Here is a 20,752-nt window from a genome sequence, read left to right as displayed (position 1 = left end):
ATATAAATACATGAACCATAAATGCCCAGTGAATTCTAAATAGAATTAATCCAGATAAACCCACTCCAAGGCATATTCTGATCAGCAAGAGAAAGCAATTCACCACATACAAAGGAAACAACATAAGATTAAGTAGTGACTACTCAGCAGACACCATGCAGGTGAGAAGGCAGTGGCATGACATATTTAAAATTCTGAGAGAAAAAAATTTCCAACCAAGAATACTTTATCCAACAAAGCTCCCCTTCAAATTTGAGGGAGAACTTAAATTTTTCACAGACAAACAAATGCTGAATAATTTTGCTAATAAAAGCCCTGCCCTACTTCAGATACTAAAAAGAGCCCTACTGACAGAGAAACAAAGAAAGAAGAGAGAGATATGGAGAAAAGTTCAGTACTAAAGAGACTCTATATTGGTTCAATAAAGGACATTAAGAGAGAGAGGGGAAAAATATATGTGACAAACATAAACCAAAGATAGGGTGGCTGATTCAAGAAATGCCTTCACAGTAATAACACTGAATGTAAATGGATTAAACTTCCCAATTAAAAGATATAGATTGGCATAATTGATCAAAAATATGAACCATCAATATGTTGCTTACAAGAGACTCATTTTAGACACAGGGACACAAAGAAATTGAAAGTGAAAGGATGGAAAAAATATTTCATGCAAGCTACAGCCAAAGGAAAGCAGGAGTAGCAATATTAATGTCAGATAGGACAGATATTAAATGCAAGGATGTTAGGAGAGACAAAGAAGGCCACTAGATACTAATAAAAGGGGCAATTCAACAAGAACAGATAGCAATCATAGGTGTTTATGCACCCAGCCATGGTGCCAAAAGGTGCATGAGACAAACACTGGCAAAACTAAAGGATGCAATGGATGTTTCCACAATAGTTGTGGGAGACTTCAACACGTCACTCTCTCCTATAGATAGATCAACCAGACAGAAGACCAATAAAGAAATTAAACACCTAAACAATCTGATAAATGAATTTGATTTAACAGACATATATAGAACATCACATCCCAAATCACCAGGATACACATTCTTCTCTAGTGATGATGGAACTTTCTCCAGAATAGACCATATGCTGGGACATAATACAAGGCTCAATAAGTTTAAAAAATTGAAATTATTCAAAGCACTTTCTCTGACCACAATGGAACACATTCAGAAGTCAATAACCATCAGAGACTTAGAAAATTCAAAAACACCTGGAGGTTAAATAACACACTCCTAAAATAAATGTCTATAATGTAGAATGTAATGGAACTAGCAATAGAGAGCAATTAATGAAGGGGGAACAATAACCCAATAAGAACAGATAAGCTATTTGGGGTAAATTTAACTTTCTGGGAATGCCCAGGATTGACTACAGTTTGTTAATTTCTGATGGGTATAGCAGGAACAAGTTCACAGAAATGTTGCTATATTAGGTTATTTTCTTGGGGTAGAGTATTTAAGTAGTTATTTTAGGTTGGTTGTATTTTTCTTACTCCCTTCTTATGGTTTGTTTGAAATGATTTTTTATTGTATATGTTTTTTAAAAAGTTTTTTTAATATAGTTAATTTTTTTAAAAAAAAGTTTATTAAGAGTTAATGACAATCAAGGCAATATATGATACTGGAGTGGATCTAAGAATGGAGGAGAAAAGCTCAAAGTAGGCATAAGGAAAAATTGGAACAGAATTTAAGCTTTATATCCATATTAATTTTCTTGAATTAACTGCAGTTAAATTAATGACATAAGTGAATACCTTGTTCATAGGAAATGTTCCTGGAATTGTTATGAGTTCAAGGAGTATGATATATGCAACCTGCTCTCAAATGTTCAGAAGATGATAAATGGGTAGATAGATAACTGATGTTCTTAGAGTCATTGTTCATGATTTGCAATGGGAGGAGGTGGCCTAAGGGTACACTGAGGAACAGAGTGGTGAACTGTGGTGTAAGCATACAATGGAATATTAAGCAACTACAAAGAGTGAAGCTGTGAGACATGCAATGAGGTGAATGGATCCTGTAGACAGCATGTTGAGTGAACTATACCAGAAACCAAGGCAAAAACTATAATGCCTCACCAATATGGACTAATGAAAACATGTAAACTCAGAATTAAATTTTAGAGCACAGCCTAACAGGGAAATGGTTATTGTAATGGTTCCTAGATTGTAAGTTCTTACAGCAGTCAAATCTATTCCTGAATTGTAGTAGCTATCTCCAAACTCTGAGATGTTGATCCCTTAATATACAATCTGATTGGTCTCTAGAACATTGTGTATCTGTGTTACACCTGAAACTCAGAGCTGGAGCTCATCAGACATAAATATCAGTATTTATGCACAGAGCAACTGTTTAAAAAAAAGCTGAAACAGACCCCAGACTTCAATCAGAGACAGGCATAAAGCAGATCTGTTTAAGACTAGAGCGAATCAGGCCAAAGGGTCAAGGTTGAAACTGACTGTGTTCAAACTTCAACTTCCATGTGAGACCACGGGAAGTGATGTTTATTTGGTGTAGGATCTATATTTTCTAAACAATGTAACTTCTACTGTTAATTCAAACACTACAATTCCGTGGTACTCTGAATAGGAAGTGAGCTATGGTAGGTCTGTACAGATTAGAATGAAATAGCAACACATCCTAAAGTAATTTGAGTGGAGAATAAAAATATATATTTGGGCCCCCCCTGAAGAGCTGGGGGAGGATGCAGACGTGTTGGACTTTCTCACCTGGATTGTTGTTGATATTCTCACAAACACTGGGGACTGACAGCTTGATGTGCTGAGCCCTCTGTCTTGGGGATGGCCCCTATGAAGCTTGTTGCTGCAAGGAGAGGATAACCCTGCTTATAATTGTGCCTAAGAATCTCCCCCTGAGTGCCTTTTTTGCTCAGATATGGCCCTCTCTCTCTCACTAAGCCACCTTGGTGGAAGTCCTTGCTGCCCTCCTCCCTACCTGGGACCTGACTCCCAGGGGTGTAAATCTCCCTGGCACTGCAGGATATGACTCCCGGGGATGAATCTAGACCTGGCATTGTGGGATTGAGTACACCTTCATGCCTAAAAGAGGGATGCAAAATGAAACAAAATAAAGCTTTAGTGGCTGAGAGATTTCAAATGAAGTCAAGAGGTCACTCTGGTGGACATTCTTATGCACTATATAGATAACACTTTTTAGGTTTTAATATATTGAAATAGCTAGAAGTAAATACCTCAAATTACCAAACTCCAACCCAGTAGCCTTGACTCTTGAAGATGATTGTTTAACAATGTAGCTTATGATGTGTGACAGTGTGATTTTAAAAACTCTGTCTCACACTCCCTTTATCCAGTGTATGGATGGATGAGTAGAAAAATGGGGACAAACCCTAAATGAAAAATAGGTTTGGATGGGGGAGTGATCTGGGTTTACTTTTAATTCTGATTCTGATTCTGGTGTAAGGAAAGTGTTCAAAAATAGATTGGGGTGATGAATGCACAACTATAAGATGGTACTGTGAACAGTTGATTGTACACCATGGATGATTATATGGCATGTGAATATTTCTCCATAAAACTGAATTTATAAAGAAAATATGGGAGAGGTGGTTCTTGGGAAGATTGTGGAGCAGAAATCACCATGACTTTCCCCTCAAAAAACAGTTAGTGGACAGGCAGAAACTGTCTGAATCAACTCTTCTGGGGCTCTGGAGACCAGGGGAGCACTGTACAGCCTCCAGGGAAGAGCAGAAGAGGCTGAGAAACTGGTAAAGGACAGTGATAAACTTGCTGCCACAAATTAGTCCCTAATCTCAAAGTGGCCACATTGGTTCTGGATCCTGGCTGGTTGCTGCATAGAGAGGGATTTGGTAACCATCTTCCACAAGAATGGGGGTGGGGTGACATGGCCATATATTATCACAGCTATTGATCAGCAAGTTTATATCACTGGGTTCCAGTTCTGAACTGATGTTTTAGTCCACACAGTCAGGGACAACTACACCTCTTGTTTCCATCTTGTTCCTGAAAGGGGCAAAAGGGGCAGAGGTTTTAAGATGCAGGGTCCCTGTAGGGCTGTGGGGAACAAGCTTGCTGAAGATCGCTATTTGTTGAACAGCTTCACTTCACAACTTCACAGAACCATCAAAAAGTCTTTTTGGTGTCTTTTTCTAACCCTTTCCCCAGGGCTTTTTGGAGCAGATCTTTGCCCCCTAAGTGCATCTCTGGTCTCCAGGGGGACCCACCTCCCAGAATTTGCTTTCCAGGCAAACAGAGTTTAAAAAAACAACTATAGATTCAAAACAAAAACAAATAGAATGGATCAACATTCACTCACATTCTTAGTGGTACAGTATATTGTAGGCTGTCCTAGGGTAAATTTAGCTGGGACAACTGAATCTCCCCAATATGTACCCATCCTCCAGATGGCTAGTTTGAACTTTTCACATGGCTGAAGAATTCCATGTGTGAGCATCAAAAATACTCCAAGCCTCCTGATGTACTATGTCAATTTGACCATACTCTACTGGGTAAGGCAAATAAAACATCCTTATTTCCACCCTAATTCAAAGGTGGAGAAAGAGAATCCAACTTCTGACAGGTGGAGCTGCACAGACATATTGAAAAATACATGGATTCAGAGTAATAAGAGAGACTGGTGCCATCTTAGCAATCAGACTAATCTTAGCAATCAGAATAATACAGGTATGTGTCTCAATATAATTATGCTTATTATAATATTTCAATGACTAAGACTTGAAGGATGTCTTTTTCTCACTCTGCTCTCAACAACTGAATGAATTTCTTAGAGGTGAAAGTAAAAGCTATACTACCTGCTTAACAAGAAGTGATGGAAATTCTACTCTAGACTGTGAAGGCTTTCCCAGGTGTAAATATTCTCTACCAACCCCTCATCTCCAAGTCACCATTCCTAGGCTAAGAAAAAATATCATTTTATTTCCATATACCTCACTGAGTCTAGGGATCTCAGCTCTGGCTCATTGATAACCAGAAATAAAGATTTCTTATACCACTGCTGACATCTTAAAGTCTTCATGTCTATATTGTCTTTGTTTGATTGAGTTTCAGTCTAACATATACATCAAGGTTTCTACTGTATCAGTGGTAACTGGGGGCTTTGGATCCTACTAGTAGATGAGACATTTGAACACAGAATTAAGCGTTGGAAGAGGAAGGGATTTTTGAGGTATTAGGTCCTTTTGCCTAGCAGGGCTGGATCCCTTCCTAAATGTGAGGATTCAATGGAAATGGGGGCCTCAGCAGACTACATGGTTACCAGCAGCAAAGACACAAAGTGATGTTGTAGCTTCTCTTCTAGCTTTATGTGCCTTTGAAGACAGGTTTCATGGTCAATCTTTCTTAAGTTATGCAAAGAGTATATTTCTTGCTCTTCATGAATATCCTTATGTCATGTTTTTGCATTTTTCTCTATATTAGTAACTCTACTCTGACGTTTTCTAATTTTAAAGGACTTTCTAGAAATTTAGAACCACCAAAGGATGAAATTCTGAAACTCTTGTCTATTATATGTATACATGGATAAACTCATTTTTGGAAACTCACAGAATCTGTTTATAAGTGATATAATTGAAAAGCTTCTAATCTATATCATGAATAGTAAGTTTAGTTAGAGATGGCAAACAGCTTTAGTAAAAGAATCCCAAATTTTTAAAATGGCTTACAGAATTTAAGTTTTTATGAATACACACTGTGCTGATTTAGCTTAGGAGGTTCAGGGCTAGTACAGCAGCTTAGTGACATTGCAGGAAGCTAAGTGTTCATGATCTTTACTACTGCCTTGCTTTTTCTCAGGGTCCCAGAATATGGGCTGCACCAGCACGTGCAGAATCCATAAATCAGTCAGCAATACTGGGAGAAGAATCAAGGGCATCATAGAAATGGAGTGCTACATGGATCATTGCAAAATACCCTTCTATTCAAACACAACATATATATGGAAAAATGCTATATAAGCATAACAAATTTTCACAAACTGAATAACTCCATTTACCCTGAACCTAGTGTACGAAAAAGAACATGACAAGCCCAAGAAGCTCCCTGCATGTCTGTCTATTCTCCACTCCCTACCCCAGGGTCACTGATATCCAGAAATCTAAAGGCAAAGAATATTTTGTCTTTTATGTGACTCTATGTATCAGCACCCTAGTTATTACAAAATTTCCCAGTTTAATATTCAGTCATTTAAACATTTTAATCATTTAAGTCATTTAATCTCTCAGCTTTCTATATATCTATCACAATTTATCCCATTTTAATCATATTAATGCATGCATGCCAACCTTACAAATTATCTTAATTAGACTTTGTATAAACTGAGACCTATACAGTATTTTCTTTTGTTTCCGACTTCTTTGAACAACATTTTATGGTAAGCTGTCTTTTTTTTAATTAGAAAAGTTCTTGTTTATGGAGAAGCACCACCTGAGGCTTTGACTTACATGTCTTCATCCAAATTCATTCACCTTGTATGGTATGCAGAATAATGACCTTCCAAATATGTGCACATCCTAATCTCTGAAACCTGTGAATAAGGTAAACTACCTGACCAGTGAGAATAAAGACAGCAGATGGAATTAAAGTTGCTCATCAATTGCTCTTAAATAAGGAAATTATCTTGGATTATCTGAGTGGGCCTAATGGAATCCAATGGATGTTAAATGTTGAGGAGGAAGGAAGACAAATCTGTGTCAGAGAGATATGATGTGAGAAAGAAATAACAGGCCACTGCTGGCTTAGGAGATGGAAGGAGACACTAAGCTAAGGAATTCTCTAGAATCTGGAAAATGCATGAAAACAGGTATTTCCTTAGAGCCTTTAGAAAATATCACATCTTTTCTGATACAGTGATTTTAGACCAGTTCAACCCACTTTGGATTTTTCACCACTAGAACTGAAAAATATTTTTTTTCATTGTTATTAAGCATACATTTGTGGTAATCTCTTACAGCAGAAAGAGAAATTTGATACATATCATAAAACTTAGATAGTGGATTTAGCTGTATATTTCTCAAGTTAACAAAATCAGATTTCTGCTATTAAAGCTAAAGCCCAGATGTAAATTAGAAATGAAAATTATCCATGCTTTTACCCAAAGAATATTTGATCAAAGCAATTTAAAAGAGGAATATATAATGGAGATTTGACCCTCTCTTTGTTAAAAGGTGTAATTAGGCTGTATTTATCACAACATTGTGAAATTATATATATCTGTATTCTGTTTAAAATGAATTATTAAATTAAAAAGTGGCTTTAAAAGCAGTAAGGAAATGAAGGATGTGCAAATAAATGGATTTGGGCAACTAGTTATTTGTAGGAGGCAAAATGCATTTACATTTGTAAAGAATATTGTATGATCTCTAATGTGAAATAATTAGAGTAAGTAAATGCCTAGGGTTAGAATATAGAATATATGTTATCATGCTGTGGGGTAAGGGTAGATTATGTGGAGTTAATCCTTAAAATGTAGAGAGTTCCCATATCGGACAGTGGAAAATTTTTGGTGATGGTGGTGGTGATGGCAGAACAACATGTGACTGCAGTTAACAGCACTGAATTATATATTTGAATGTGATGAAAAAGGGAAATGTTAGGTTGTATATATGGTACTAGAACAAAACTTAAAAACAATCCATGGAAATGCACAACACAAACAGTAAACCACAAATTAAATCATGGACCGTAGTTAATAGTGAATTTATAAAAATATGCATTGATCAATTTTAACAAATGTTCAACACAAATGCAAGGTATTAATAATAGGGTTGTAAATGGGAATCCTGTATATTATGCATGATTGTTCTGTAAACCCGATTTTCTAATAAAAAAAGAAAAAACTATTAACATAAAAGGAGAAAATATCAGTAGAATTTAGGTGCTTTAAAGAATTCTAAGAAATCAGTTATGGTTTATGTAATTTTAAGGCTAGAAACTGTGGAGATTGGGGAATTCATTGTATTCTTCAATTTTGTAATAATTCATCCAGCTTAGTATCATGAAGTTCTTTAGCATTTTATAATACAAAAGCGACAAAACTCAGTTAGAAAACAACTTCTGTTTTGAAGCAGAACAAATTGCATATGAGCAGTTACCCTGACTCGAGTGAATAACAAGTTACTAAGAGTCCTCCACTCCAGTCTGTTTGAACTGATTCTGATAAGAAATATCTACCAGCCAAACGAGAAAGTGCTCCATGGGTGTTTAAAAATGTCAACTTTTATGTTACACATGTATTTATGTTACTGTGATAAAAATAACTAATGAAATCATGAAATAATTGAGAAAATAAAATAAAAAACAATATAACAAGGGTCTCAGAAACCTTTCACTTGATTCAATATATTTTTTAAAATTCAGTTTTATTGAGATATATTCCATACCATACAATGATCCATGATGTACAATCAACTGTTTACAGTATCTTCATATAGTTGTGCATTCATCACCCCAGTCCATTTATGAACATTTTCCTTATACCAGAAAGAATAAGAATGCAAAATAAAAGTAAAAAAGAACTCCCAAATCATTCCCCCATCCCACCCTATTTTTCATTTAGTTTTTGTCCCCATTCTTCTAGTCATCCATCCATACACCAGATAATGGGAGTGTGGTCCACAAGGTTTTCAGAGCCATACTGTCACCCTTGTAAGCCACATTGTTATACAATCATCTTCAAGAGTCAAGGCTACTGGGTTGGAGTTTGAGACTTTCAGGTATTTACTTCTAGCTATTCCAATGCATTAAATACTAAAAAAGGTTATCTATATAGTGCATAAGAATATCCACCAGAGGGACTTCTCAACTCCATTTGAAATCTCTCAGCCAGTGGAACTTTTTTAAAAATTTTATTTTGAAATAAATTCAAAATTACAGGAATAGTTGCAAAAACAATACAAACCCCATACACAGCATACCCTGACCCCCCTCCCCCAATACCCCGATCCATCAACTTAAACATGCTATCACACCATTTCTTTCTTTCCCTCCCTCCCTCTCTATCATCCATCATCTATTGCTCTGTCTTCTGAACATATGAGAGCAAGCTGCACACATCCTTGAATAAACAATATAATTCACATATACAATTCCCATGAACAAGAATATTATTTTTTGCAATCCCATTAAGTGCATCTAAGAAGTTCAAGAAATTCAACATTGATACAAAGCTTACATTCTATATTTCCTTTTTTTTTCTTATGTCCCAACTGTGTCCCTTTGAGCCTCCTGCCCTCCATCCTCAGTTCCCATCCAGGATCATCCTTGGCATTCAATTGTCATCCATTTAGACTGTTTTTTATATTTTATTTTGAAATAAATTCAAAGTTATAGGAACAGTTGCAAAAACAATACAAACCCCATACACAGAACTCCAGCATACCCTGACCCCCCTCCCTCGATACCCCAATCCACCAACTTTAACATCTTGTCACACCACCATTTCTTTCTTTCTTTCCCTCCCTCCCTCCCTATCATCCATCATCTACTGCTCTGTCTTCTGAACATATGAGAGCAAGCTGCACACATCCTTGAATAAACATGATAATTCACATATACAATTGCCATGAACAAGAACATTCTTTTATATAATCCCATTAAGTGCAGCTAAGAAGTTCAAGAAATTCAACATTGATACAAAGCTTACATTTTATATTTCCTTTTTTTTTTCTTATGTCTCAACTGTGTCCCTTTTTTTCAATTGTGGAGACATATATAAAGCCGAAATCTTCCCATTCCACCCCCTCCCTAGCATTCCATTAGTGGGATTAATCACATTCATAATGTTGTAATGCAATCACCTTCCCACCTTCCATTACTAGAAATTTTCCTTCACCTCAAACAGAAACCCTACTGTCATTTCTTAACTCCCCATTGCCCCTTCCCCCACTTCTCATAACCCAAACTCTACTTTTCATCTCTATGTTCATATTCTCCGTGTGTTTACTGTGGGGCTTAAATTTAACCTCATAAATCCATAACAATCTTGGTTTTCTTTGATACCAACTTAACTTCAATAGGACCCATAAACTATGTTCCTATACTCCTCCATTCCCCTGCCTTTATATAGTTCTTATCAAAAAATACATATTTTACATTGAGTCCAAAACCACTGATTTGTCATCAGGGTTTATGTATTTTATATCCTACAGGAAGTAAATAGTGGAGTTACAAATAAAAAATTACTGACTTCTATTTGTATTCCATTGTGGTCAGGGAATGTGCTTTGAATATATTCAATTTTTTTTTTAATTATTGAGGCTTGTTTTATGTCTCAGCATATGGTCTATTCTGGAGAAAGATCTGTGATCACTAGAGAAAAATGTGTGTCCTGGTGATTTAGGTTGTAAGGTTCTATATATGTTAAAATTCTCTCTCTCTCTCTCCTTTCTTTGTTTTTCTGTTGGTAGGGCTCCCTTTAGTATGTCAAGGAGGGCAGGTCTTTTACTGGCAAAATCTCTCATCATTTGTTTGTGAAAAATTTAAGCTCTCCCTCAAATTCAAAGGAGAGTTTTGCTGGATAAAGTATTCTTGGTTGGAAATTTTTCTCTCTCAGAATTTTAAATATGTCATGCCACTGCCTTGTCACCTCCATGGTGGCCGCTGAGTAGTCATAACTTAGTCTTATGCTGTTTCCTTTGTATGTGGTGAATTGCTTTTCTCTTGCTGCTTTCAGAACTTGCTCCTTATCTTCAGTATTTGACAGTCTGATCAGAATATGTCTTGGAGTGGGTTTATTTGGGTTTATTCTATTTGGAGTTTGCTGGGCATTTATGCTTTCTGTATTTATACTGTGTAGAAGGTTTGGAAAGTTTTCCCCAACCTTTTTTTTGGATACTCTTTCTAGACCTTTACCCTTCTCTTCCCCTTCTGGGACACCAATGAATCTTAAATTTGGATGTTTTATTCTGTTTATCATATCCCTAAGATCCATTTTGATTTTTTCAATTTTTTTCTCCATTCTTCCTTTTGTTCTTTAATTTTCCATTCTGTGGTCCTCTAGGACACTAAGTCGTTGCTCACCTTCCTCTAATCTTGTATTATGAGTATCCAGAGTCTTAATTTGGCCAACCATTTCTTTTATTTCCATAAAATCTTCTATTTTTTTATTTATTCTTGCAATTTCCTTATGCTCTTCTAGGGTCTTCTTTATGTCCTTTATATCCTGTGCCATGTTCTTCTTCATGTCCTTTAAATCCTGTGCCATGCTCTCATTCTTTAACTGCAGTTCTTTGATTAATTGCACCAAGTACTGTGTCTCTTCGGATCATTTCACTTGGGTGTTTGGGATTGGGTTCTCCATATCATCTGGTTTTATGAAATACTTTAAGATTTTTTGTTGTTTTTGGCCTCTTGGCATTTTCTTTGCTTGATAGCTGTGATCTTCCAGGACCTCTGCTGAGGGAAGGCTGTGCTACATCACAAGCGCATGCCTTCCCTCAAGGGAAGCCCCGGGCCACTGTGCTGTGCAGGGGCACTCCCAGCCTGATGCAAAAATGTTTGAATGGGGTGTCTCAACCCCCCCTTTTCACACAGCTCCACCTTCCCAGCTCCAGGACTAGCTGTGGGTACACCCAAGGCCACTGTCCATGGCTGATATTGTGGCATGTGTGCAGTGCTGTGGGATACATGCCCCATCAGACTGGGTTTCCTGGCATGGCTCTGGGCTGTGAGCACAGCCCCGGGCAGGAGTATCACCAGCACGCTGGGAAATTGGCTGCAAGGGACGTGGTTTCTTTCTCCTTTTGGCTCTCCCCTATGTCACTCTGGCCCCAGGACAATCAGCAGTGGGTGTGGGGAGGGCTATACTCCATGCCAGACACTGAGGCATTGGCTACAGCCCTCTCCTGCAGTGCTTCACTGCATGGTTCTCACTGCCACATCTGCAGCTGCTCCCATTTTTTTTAAAAGAACTAGTCCATCTCCAAATTCCAACCCACAGTTTCCCCACACCACAGCATGGCCGTGGGACTTTCAGCTGGCTTACTCACTTGTTTCAGGATGCAGACTCCCAGCTTCCCCAAGTGCATGGTCCCTGTGGTTTTAGCAGACCTTGTCCAGCTGGTGCATCGCTGGAAGTGGTGTTCTGGGTCACTTTCTGGTTTTTATCTAGTATTTTTCATGGAGTTGTTTTTTTGCCCTATCTCATCTAGCCACCATCTTAGGTTCAGCCAGTGGAACTTTATATCCAATATGTTTCTGTGATAGTTGTAGTATGTTTAACAACATCCCTGGTCTCTACCGACTAGAAGTTTTTGGTATCACTTCCTCACCTGTTGAAGAATAAATACATATATAGGCACTGTCCTATTGCCTCAAGGGACCAAAGTCACCCATGATTCAGAACCACTGGCTGAGAAACTAATAACTGGAAACATTTTATAGGGTACCCAGCAATGTCCCAGGCCTTACCTGGTCTGTAACATTAGGCAGGCTCTTAATCATTTGGACTGTACCCATTTATGCAAATGTAGGATTGGTTTCATAATCGTACTGTTTTTATAGACGGAATCATTGTAAGAATTCAATGAGACAAACCCTATAAATGTACTAAGCTCAGGTAATATTGCATAAAGAAATTGAAATCCCTTTTAACTAACAAACATTTTATAAATGAAGAATTAAATGGTGCCTCTAAACTTATAGGCAAGGAATTGCTAATTGATTGGGAAAAGGCATCATAATGCCAATGGCTTTAATGGTTATGGATTTATATCCAAGGAGCACAGTTTTCTACTTTATTGAAAAAGCAAAATGAATATTACAGAAAGAACAGGGGCTGTATCCTTCCCCAGTTAAAAGATTGGAGAACCAAGGGACCAGGGACAATGGATTTCGCAGTTGTGGTGAGAACTTTAACTGAAATGATTGGAAAGATGCTAGAACGGGAGACCTATGCAAGGCTGCAGAATCCCTCAGGAGGAGGAGGAGTTACAAAACCTGGATTCACCTGATGCAACCTGGTCTCTTGGGAATAGAGAATCAACAGGAACATTTTCCATTTTCTCCTGATCAATATGCCAAAGGGAAATGATGGCTCAGGAGTGATTCAATGGAGAATAATCTAATAAGGATCAGAGGGAAATGTGTAGAAGTGAAAGTAAAGGAAAGGTGTAAATATCTCCTCTGCTGCTCTCCATCATGGTGTGCAATCTTGAGTTGGGTGGGCCATGGTTTTATCTTTGGGGTCCTAAGTCTTACTATGGGATGAATATCTGACTCCTTCATACTGCCTTGGCTCTGGACAGAGCTTCAGTCTCCATTACCAACCACCCAGGAAAGAATTTGGACTTTCACAGGGAGACATTCCTCTCAGAAGTATGTGCCAGGTGATTTGGTGAGTAAGGTAGAGGCTGCAGAGTAGTGCAGGAGAGAATGGACACCAAGAAATTTTATCTGTGGTCATCTTAGATCAATGCAGCACAACCTAATGCAGAGAGATCACACAGCTGGTTTGCTTGTTTGACTAATATATTAACAAATTTATTTACAATGTGCTTTAGATTTGTATATAAAAGCACAGCTATTCAGAAATCACTGTGAAAGCCCACAGGGGTATTCACTCCATGGGGTGAGAAAAGGATGGTATTGAAAGGGCCCCAGGAGACCTGGGAGTGCTGTGTGTGTGTGTGTGTGTGTGTGTGTGTGTGTGTGTTTGGTCGGGTGTGACTGTCCAGAGAGTAGGGGCACCTGAATTCATAAATTCCAATCACTGTCTCATATAATACAGAGATGCAAAACTATATATGGAAATAGGAGTGACTCCATTTAATATCAAGGGATACAGTTGCAATAAAAGTAATAAAGTGCAAGAAGTACAACATGTGGAGAAGGAACTCTGCATCCTGAAGTTTCAGCAGCAGCAAGTCCACCTTGTTCTTCAACCTTCCTTGACACAATCTCTAATCACTCTCCCCCTTACCATCCCCCTGCCATATTTGCTTTCTTGTTAACATTGCACATCCTAAACACTGCCTTTCCTTAGTGCCTTTGCTCTGGGCATTCCCTCTGAAATGCACAAGCTTCCCCAGATATCCTAGTAGATCTCACCTTCTCTTATGTGAGGTCTATTGTCAAATATCACTTTGTATGGTGATCTTGTCTGACACCATGTGATAACTACCATGGCCTCTTCACACTTTTTTTCTCTACCTGTGCTTTACCTTGCAGCACTTGTAATAGTATGGAATGTTATGATTATATGTTTATATGCTTATATTCTTTCTCTATAAACAGAGTGTAGACACATTTTTCACAGTATATACTTTGCTAAACAGTGGCTGGCACAAAGTTAGAACACAATATGCATTGCTCCAGAGAATGAAGGAATTTTTCTTCTAAAGCATAGAATGCATGACTCAGGAATTATCTGAAAGTGGGATAGGAGTCCCTAATTGGAGATTGCTCAGAGGAACCACTAATGGGTATGAGATTCATAAACAAAATCTAAGAATTGATTCCTTGTCTGCTAAATGTAAATTATAGATACATTGGTAATGACAGTTTCTTTACAAATAAATTATCATGTTCTTTCTCTGTTTTTGGATAGTCACACCAACAACATGGAACCAAGAAATGAAACAGAAATTCTAGAATTTCTTCTGGGGTATTCAGAGGAAAAAGAATTTCAGCCCTTTCTCTTTGGTCTCATCCTTTCCATGTACCTTGTCACTGTCTTTGGGAACCTGCTCATCATCCAAGCCCCCATCACTGACTCCCACTTCCACACACCCATGTACTTTTTCCTCTGCAACCTGTCCTTCATAGACATCTGTTTCTCCTCCACCCCTGTCCCAAAGAGGCTGGAGAACAACTAGATGTGGAGAATAGTAAAAATACATGGAAGTTGCCTTACCAAGATGTACATTTTCTTACTCTTTGGGTGACTTCCTCCTGACAATGATGGCCTACTGAATATTTCATAGTCATCTCTCACACCCTGCACTACACAAACACCAAGAATCTGCAGCTATGTGTCCTGCTGGTTGTAGGGTCCTGATTATAGGTGTCCTGAATGCTTTGTTACAAAACCTACTGGTGTTATTAACCGTCCTTTTGTGTACCTTTGGCAACCTCCCCCTTTTTCTGTGAATATAATCTGATGGTTTAATTTGCCTGTTCTGAAACCTTCTTCAGTGACATAGTGGTCTATATTGTAGCTGGGCTGCTGTGTGAAGGGCCATTCATATGCATCATTTTCTCCTATTCTAAGATTGCTTCCTCCATATGTTTAATCTCATCAGTTTTGGGAGAATATAAAGCATTTTCTATCTGGTCATCTCACCTCACAGTTGGCTTCTATTATGTATGGGTCTAGGTGTATGCACCAATACTTTTGCTAGGATAGTGCACTTGCAAGTGCACCAGCCTCAGTGATGTATGCTGAGTTTATACCCATGTTGAACCCTCTCACCAGCAGTCTGAGAAATAAAGATATAAAGAGGGTCCTGAAAAGACTTCCTAGTGGAAAGCCATAATGGAATTGTTTGTTGAGCTGAGAAAGTTCTGTGATTGTAGGGCTCAGAGGCTCATAGTCAGAAATTAGAACCCTGAAATTTCTGGGACCAGAACATATCATAAATCAGATATAATATTAACTATCTTAAAGCAAAACTTTAAATCAGGCAAGCTATTAGCAAAGAAAAGAATTGCTTTTTATAATTAATATCTACATGTTAATTAAGAATACCTTGTTTCCCTTTGAAAGATGTTTTTGCATAATGGAATAGGACTAGGTTATGTCTTCTGCTTTATTAATGGAAAATAAGTAAGATTCTTTGTATTCCTCTAAACAAAATATCTGTCATTTCTCTACATTTTTTGATAAACATTGAAGGCTTTCTTAGTGAGTAATCTAAGGTTTGACTCTATCATCTGAATTTTATAGCTTAATGTTCAAATCTTGATATAATCCTCATGATGAAAGGATGACTTACACAAGACCTTTGTATCCTACCCAATGATTCTCCTGGAAATGGAGTGTTCAGGAGTGTTCTGAGTCAGGGCATTAGTTAATCCTGAACATAAATGCATGACCATTCAACATCTACTGCTTACCCTGAATGGAGTCTCAAAAGGAGTTTATTTTTAATACACATCCAAAATCAACTGCAATAACAGTGTGATCATGAATGCTGTCTTCAAATATCTGAAGGTATCTTCAAAATACATAGCAGCTCAATATTCTGACTGTCCTCAAGTCTGTTCACACTGATTATTACATCAATTAACTATTACTACATAACAGACCATCTCCAAAATAAACAGTTTATGAAATGCATTTATAAATGATGCCATATATGGTTTGGATTTTTGTTGATTTCTGCAGAGCTACACATGGGGCTGTATTCCACTGTGTGTCAGCAGTAAAGGCCCTGGTGATTCTGCCCAGGCCTTCTTACATAATGACTTTTCTGGGTAGATACTAGTTTAAGGACTCCTTACCTAGACAACTATTTTATGCTGCACATGTCCTGCATTTTCCAGTAGGCTGCCTGGAGCTGTTGAAATGGCAGACTCAGGGTTCCATGAAAAAGCAGCAGAAACAAGGCCACTTGAGGCACACTGTCACCACCACCATAATCTCTAGGCTAAAATAATGACACTGAAACTCAAGCCCCAAAACTAAAGAGGTAGAGTAAGATCTCCACCTCTTGATATGAAGACTAGCAGAGACATATAGAACAAAACATGGATTTAAATAAAGATTGAAAATTCATGTAATCTCTGCAAAATGTCTACCACAATTATAAACTACAATTCAGTAAGTTTTATTGGGACCCTTCAAAACCCAAGATAATTATATCTCACATCAGCAGCGGAATGAATTTTTGGTGAAAAAGGTTAAATGTCAAACTTTATTTTTAATACATAACCATGGAAAATATATTACAGAATATCCCAAATCCCTAAAAAATAAATGCTACATCCCTTCCCCTCACCTCCAGCTCACTATTCCTTGCCTAAGAGCCATCTGAGTCCAGGGATTTCATGTCTAGTCTTTGATTAACAAAACAGGAATACTTGTGCTTCAGTTATGCTGTATTGATGATCTAAGGGGGCCCTGGAAGTGCTCTGGGAAGTGATGTGGAGGGAAGGATGGATTAATATACAGTAAACTTGGGAAAATAAAGATTGGCATGTGGTGGGCAATCTCCCAAATAGAACATTCTTCACTTTTTTTGCAATAGAAAGTTGAGGTCAATTGAATTATGTACCACAATATGGGCAAGCTGTTAATGTTATTGCGCATTCATGTCAGTGTGAACCCATTTTAAATAGGATCTCTTAAGGATGATATTATCAATTAAGTTGTGACCTAGCTGAATCCTATTGGAATTTAATCCAGATTACTGGAGTCCTACATGAGCAGAATAAATTCAGACATAAAGGAAAGGAAACTAGAACTGTCAGTAAGAAAAATCCACATGGATGAGCCCAATAACAGGATCCAGAAGTCAGTGGAATGCAGAAGAGAAAGGGGAAGATACAGTCATGTTATTCAAGACAGGTGTACAAACCAATGCACTCTAGGATTGCTGGCAGCCAGTACCAGAATGTTACAGACTTTGTAGAGAAAGAATTGCCTTATCTTCTCCTAGCTTTAAAACTATGAGACATAAAATTTATGTTTTAAGCCAAACCATTTTGTGATTATTTGTCATAACAGGCTGGTAAATTGAAACAGTGCCAGGCAGTCTAAAAAATACATTTATTGGACTATGACATACATATTGTAAAGTAACCTATCATAAGCTCAATAAATTCTAAATAATGAAATAATCCCTATAACCAGAAGACAGAAAAAATATACATCATGGCCAGGTTCCAAGAGGATTCTTTGTGCCTAGTACTGCCCAGCCAGAGAGTAACCACTTTGAAGAATTCACACAGCAGATGCTATTTCTGAAGTCTTTAGATTTACATCTATGCAATACTATATAGTTTGGTGCATCCAAATTTTCCATCAACTCTCTGTTTGTAAGTATGGCCTTTATATTTTCTATTTTAAATTATGAACATACATGTTTTCTAATAATTTATATAACAGACTTCTGATTACACTTATTTGACTAAAATGTTGTACATAATATGTTAATCAGAATAATGGCCTTCCAATGATGTCTGTGTAGTATTCCCTGAAATTTTAAATATGTTCTGTTACATGACAAGAAGGGGCAATCATGTGGCATTAATAATACTAATCAGCAGGCTTTTAGGTAGTGAGATTATTAATAGGCTGGTTCTTCAGAAAGTTCAGTATAGAACTAATATATGACTAAGCAATCCCACTTATAAATATATACCCATGGAAATGAAACCAGGGACTTGAAGAGACATTTGCACATCACCGATGTTCATAGTGGCATTATTCACAATTTCCAAAAGATGGAAGCCACCCAAGCATCCATCAGCAAAAGAATGGATAAAATGTGACATGTATGTACAATGGAATATTACTCAGCAATATAAAGGAGGAAAGTTCTGAAATGGGCCAAAACATGGATAACATAAATTTGAGGAAACAAAACAGAGATAAAAGGATAAAGACTGCATGAACTTACTCAAATGAAGTAATTAGAATAAGCAAAATCATAAGGTCAGAATCTGATATATAATTTTCCAGAAGATGGGGTGAGGTTAGAAAACAGGGATTTAAGACTTAAAATGAAAGGGTGTCTTTGAGGTAACAGGAAAATTTGATATTAGATGGTGGTGATGGTAGCACATCATTATGAATGCAACTGATAGACCTGAAATATATATATCTTAATGTGGTTAAAATGGGAATGATAGGTTGGATGTATGATACAAGAATATAAATTTAAAATAACTTCAGAGAGCACAACACAAAGAGTGAACTCTATATTAAATTATGGAATATAATTAATAGCACAATTTAAAAAATATGCCTTCATCATTGTAACAAATGTGCATTCCAATGAAAAGTGTTAATGATAGGATGCTATATGGGAATCCCATCTTTTCTAGATGCCTGTTCCATAAACCCACAAGTTGTCTGATAAAAACACAAAAAGAATAAAAGCCTAGAAGAAAAGAATAGTAGAAACTTGGAATTTTGTAGAATTCTCTGAGAGCATTTATGCTTTGTGTAATTTGAATGTTAGAAACTCATTAGATTTGAAAATTCGCTGTATTCTTCCATATTGCAAAAATTCATGTAGCTCAGTATGCTGGAAGTTCTTTAGTATTTTATAAAACCAAAACAACAAGAATAAGTTAAATAATGGCTTCCATTTGAAACAGAACACACGGAAGTTGAGCACTTCCCTACACTCTATCTCCAGGTGTTGCCATAAGGCCCTAGGGGGCCAGAATCTCCCCTAGTTGAGATCAGCTGGCTGAGAACCTGAGAACTGGAAACATGTAGAGTTTTCAATAATGTCCCAGGCCTTGCTTGGGTCATAACTTTATTAGATAATTAAACCACTGAACTGCAGCTATATATGCAATTGTAGACTTGAGTCCATAAGAATCCTGCTCTTATAGAATGGATTTTTGTAAGAATTTAAAGAGAAAATCCCTAAAATATCTAAACTCAAGTAATCTTGCATAAAGAGATCAAATATATCTCTTAATTCATTAATATTTTTAAATAAATTATCAATTTTACCTCCAAACATGTATTACAGGCAGGATATTTCTAATTGGAAAAAATAGTAATTTTGCCAATGCTGCACTATTCATAGTTTCATATCTGAGAAGCCCATTTCTCCACTTTGTTGAAAAGGGGAAAATCAATGTTCTAGAGAGAACAGAAGGGACAGTCTCCTCACTCCAAGTCATACATGCAAAGGGAGCTCCAAGGGACTAGTGAGGGTAGATTCAGTCATATACTTGGAGGAATATGATTCAAAGGGTGGGAAAGTGCTAGAAAATAAGAGGTATGCAAGGCAATAGATACACTGTGGAGGCAGACTGGCAAAGCTTGATTCATCTGATGCAACTGGGTCACCTGGGGCCAGAGAGTGAGCAGGAACCATTTCCATTCTCTCTTGACCAGTGTCCCAAAGGGAAATGATGGCTCAGCAGTGAAGCTACAAGGGAATATGCTAATGAGGGATAGAGGGCAGTGTGGAAACGAGCAGCTACAGGAAAGCTGTAAATAACACTTTTTTGCTCTCCCTCATCCTCTGTACTTTTGGCATGGTTGTTTCCATGGTGTCTTCAGTCTGGCTGGGGAACCAACACCTGACTGCTTCCTACATCTTCTCTGGGGACACAGCTTCAGTCTTCATTACCAAACACCTAGGAAGGAATTTGGACTTTCACAGGAAGATCTTCCTCTCATAAGTATGATCAGGGTAAGGAGCTGCAGAAAATTGTCAGGGAAAATGGATGCCAAAAATTTTTATCTGACGCCATCTGAACAGAATGCAGCACTGCCCAGAGCCCAGGAACCACCCAGCTCCTTTGCTTCCTTAAGAAAATACAGTAGGAGAACCTAAGATGGCAGCTAGGTGAGACAGGGCAAAAAAAACACCTCCATGAAAAATACGAGACAAAAACCAGAAAGTGACCCAGAATACCGGTTTCAGCAATGCACCAGCTGGACGAGGTCTGCTAGTACACAGGGGCCATATACTTAATGAAACCGGGAGTCTGCATTCTGAAATGAGTGAGTAAGTGGGCTGGAAGATCTGTAGCCATGCTGCTGTGTGGGGAAGCCAGGGGTTGGCATTTGGAGACTGACTGGCTCTTTAAAAA

This window comes from Choloepus didactylus (genome assembly GCF_015220235.1).
Source record: "Choloepus didactylus isolate mChoDid1 chromosome 25 unlocalized genomic scaffold, mChoDid1.pri SUPER_25_unloc2, whole genome shotgun sequence".
NCBI lineage: Eukaryota > Metazoa > Chordata > Mammalia > Pilosa > Megalonychidae > Choloepus > Choloepus didactylus.
This window is presented reverse-complemented; position numbering follows the sequence as displayed.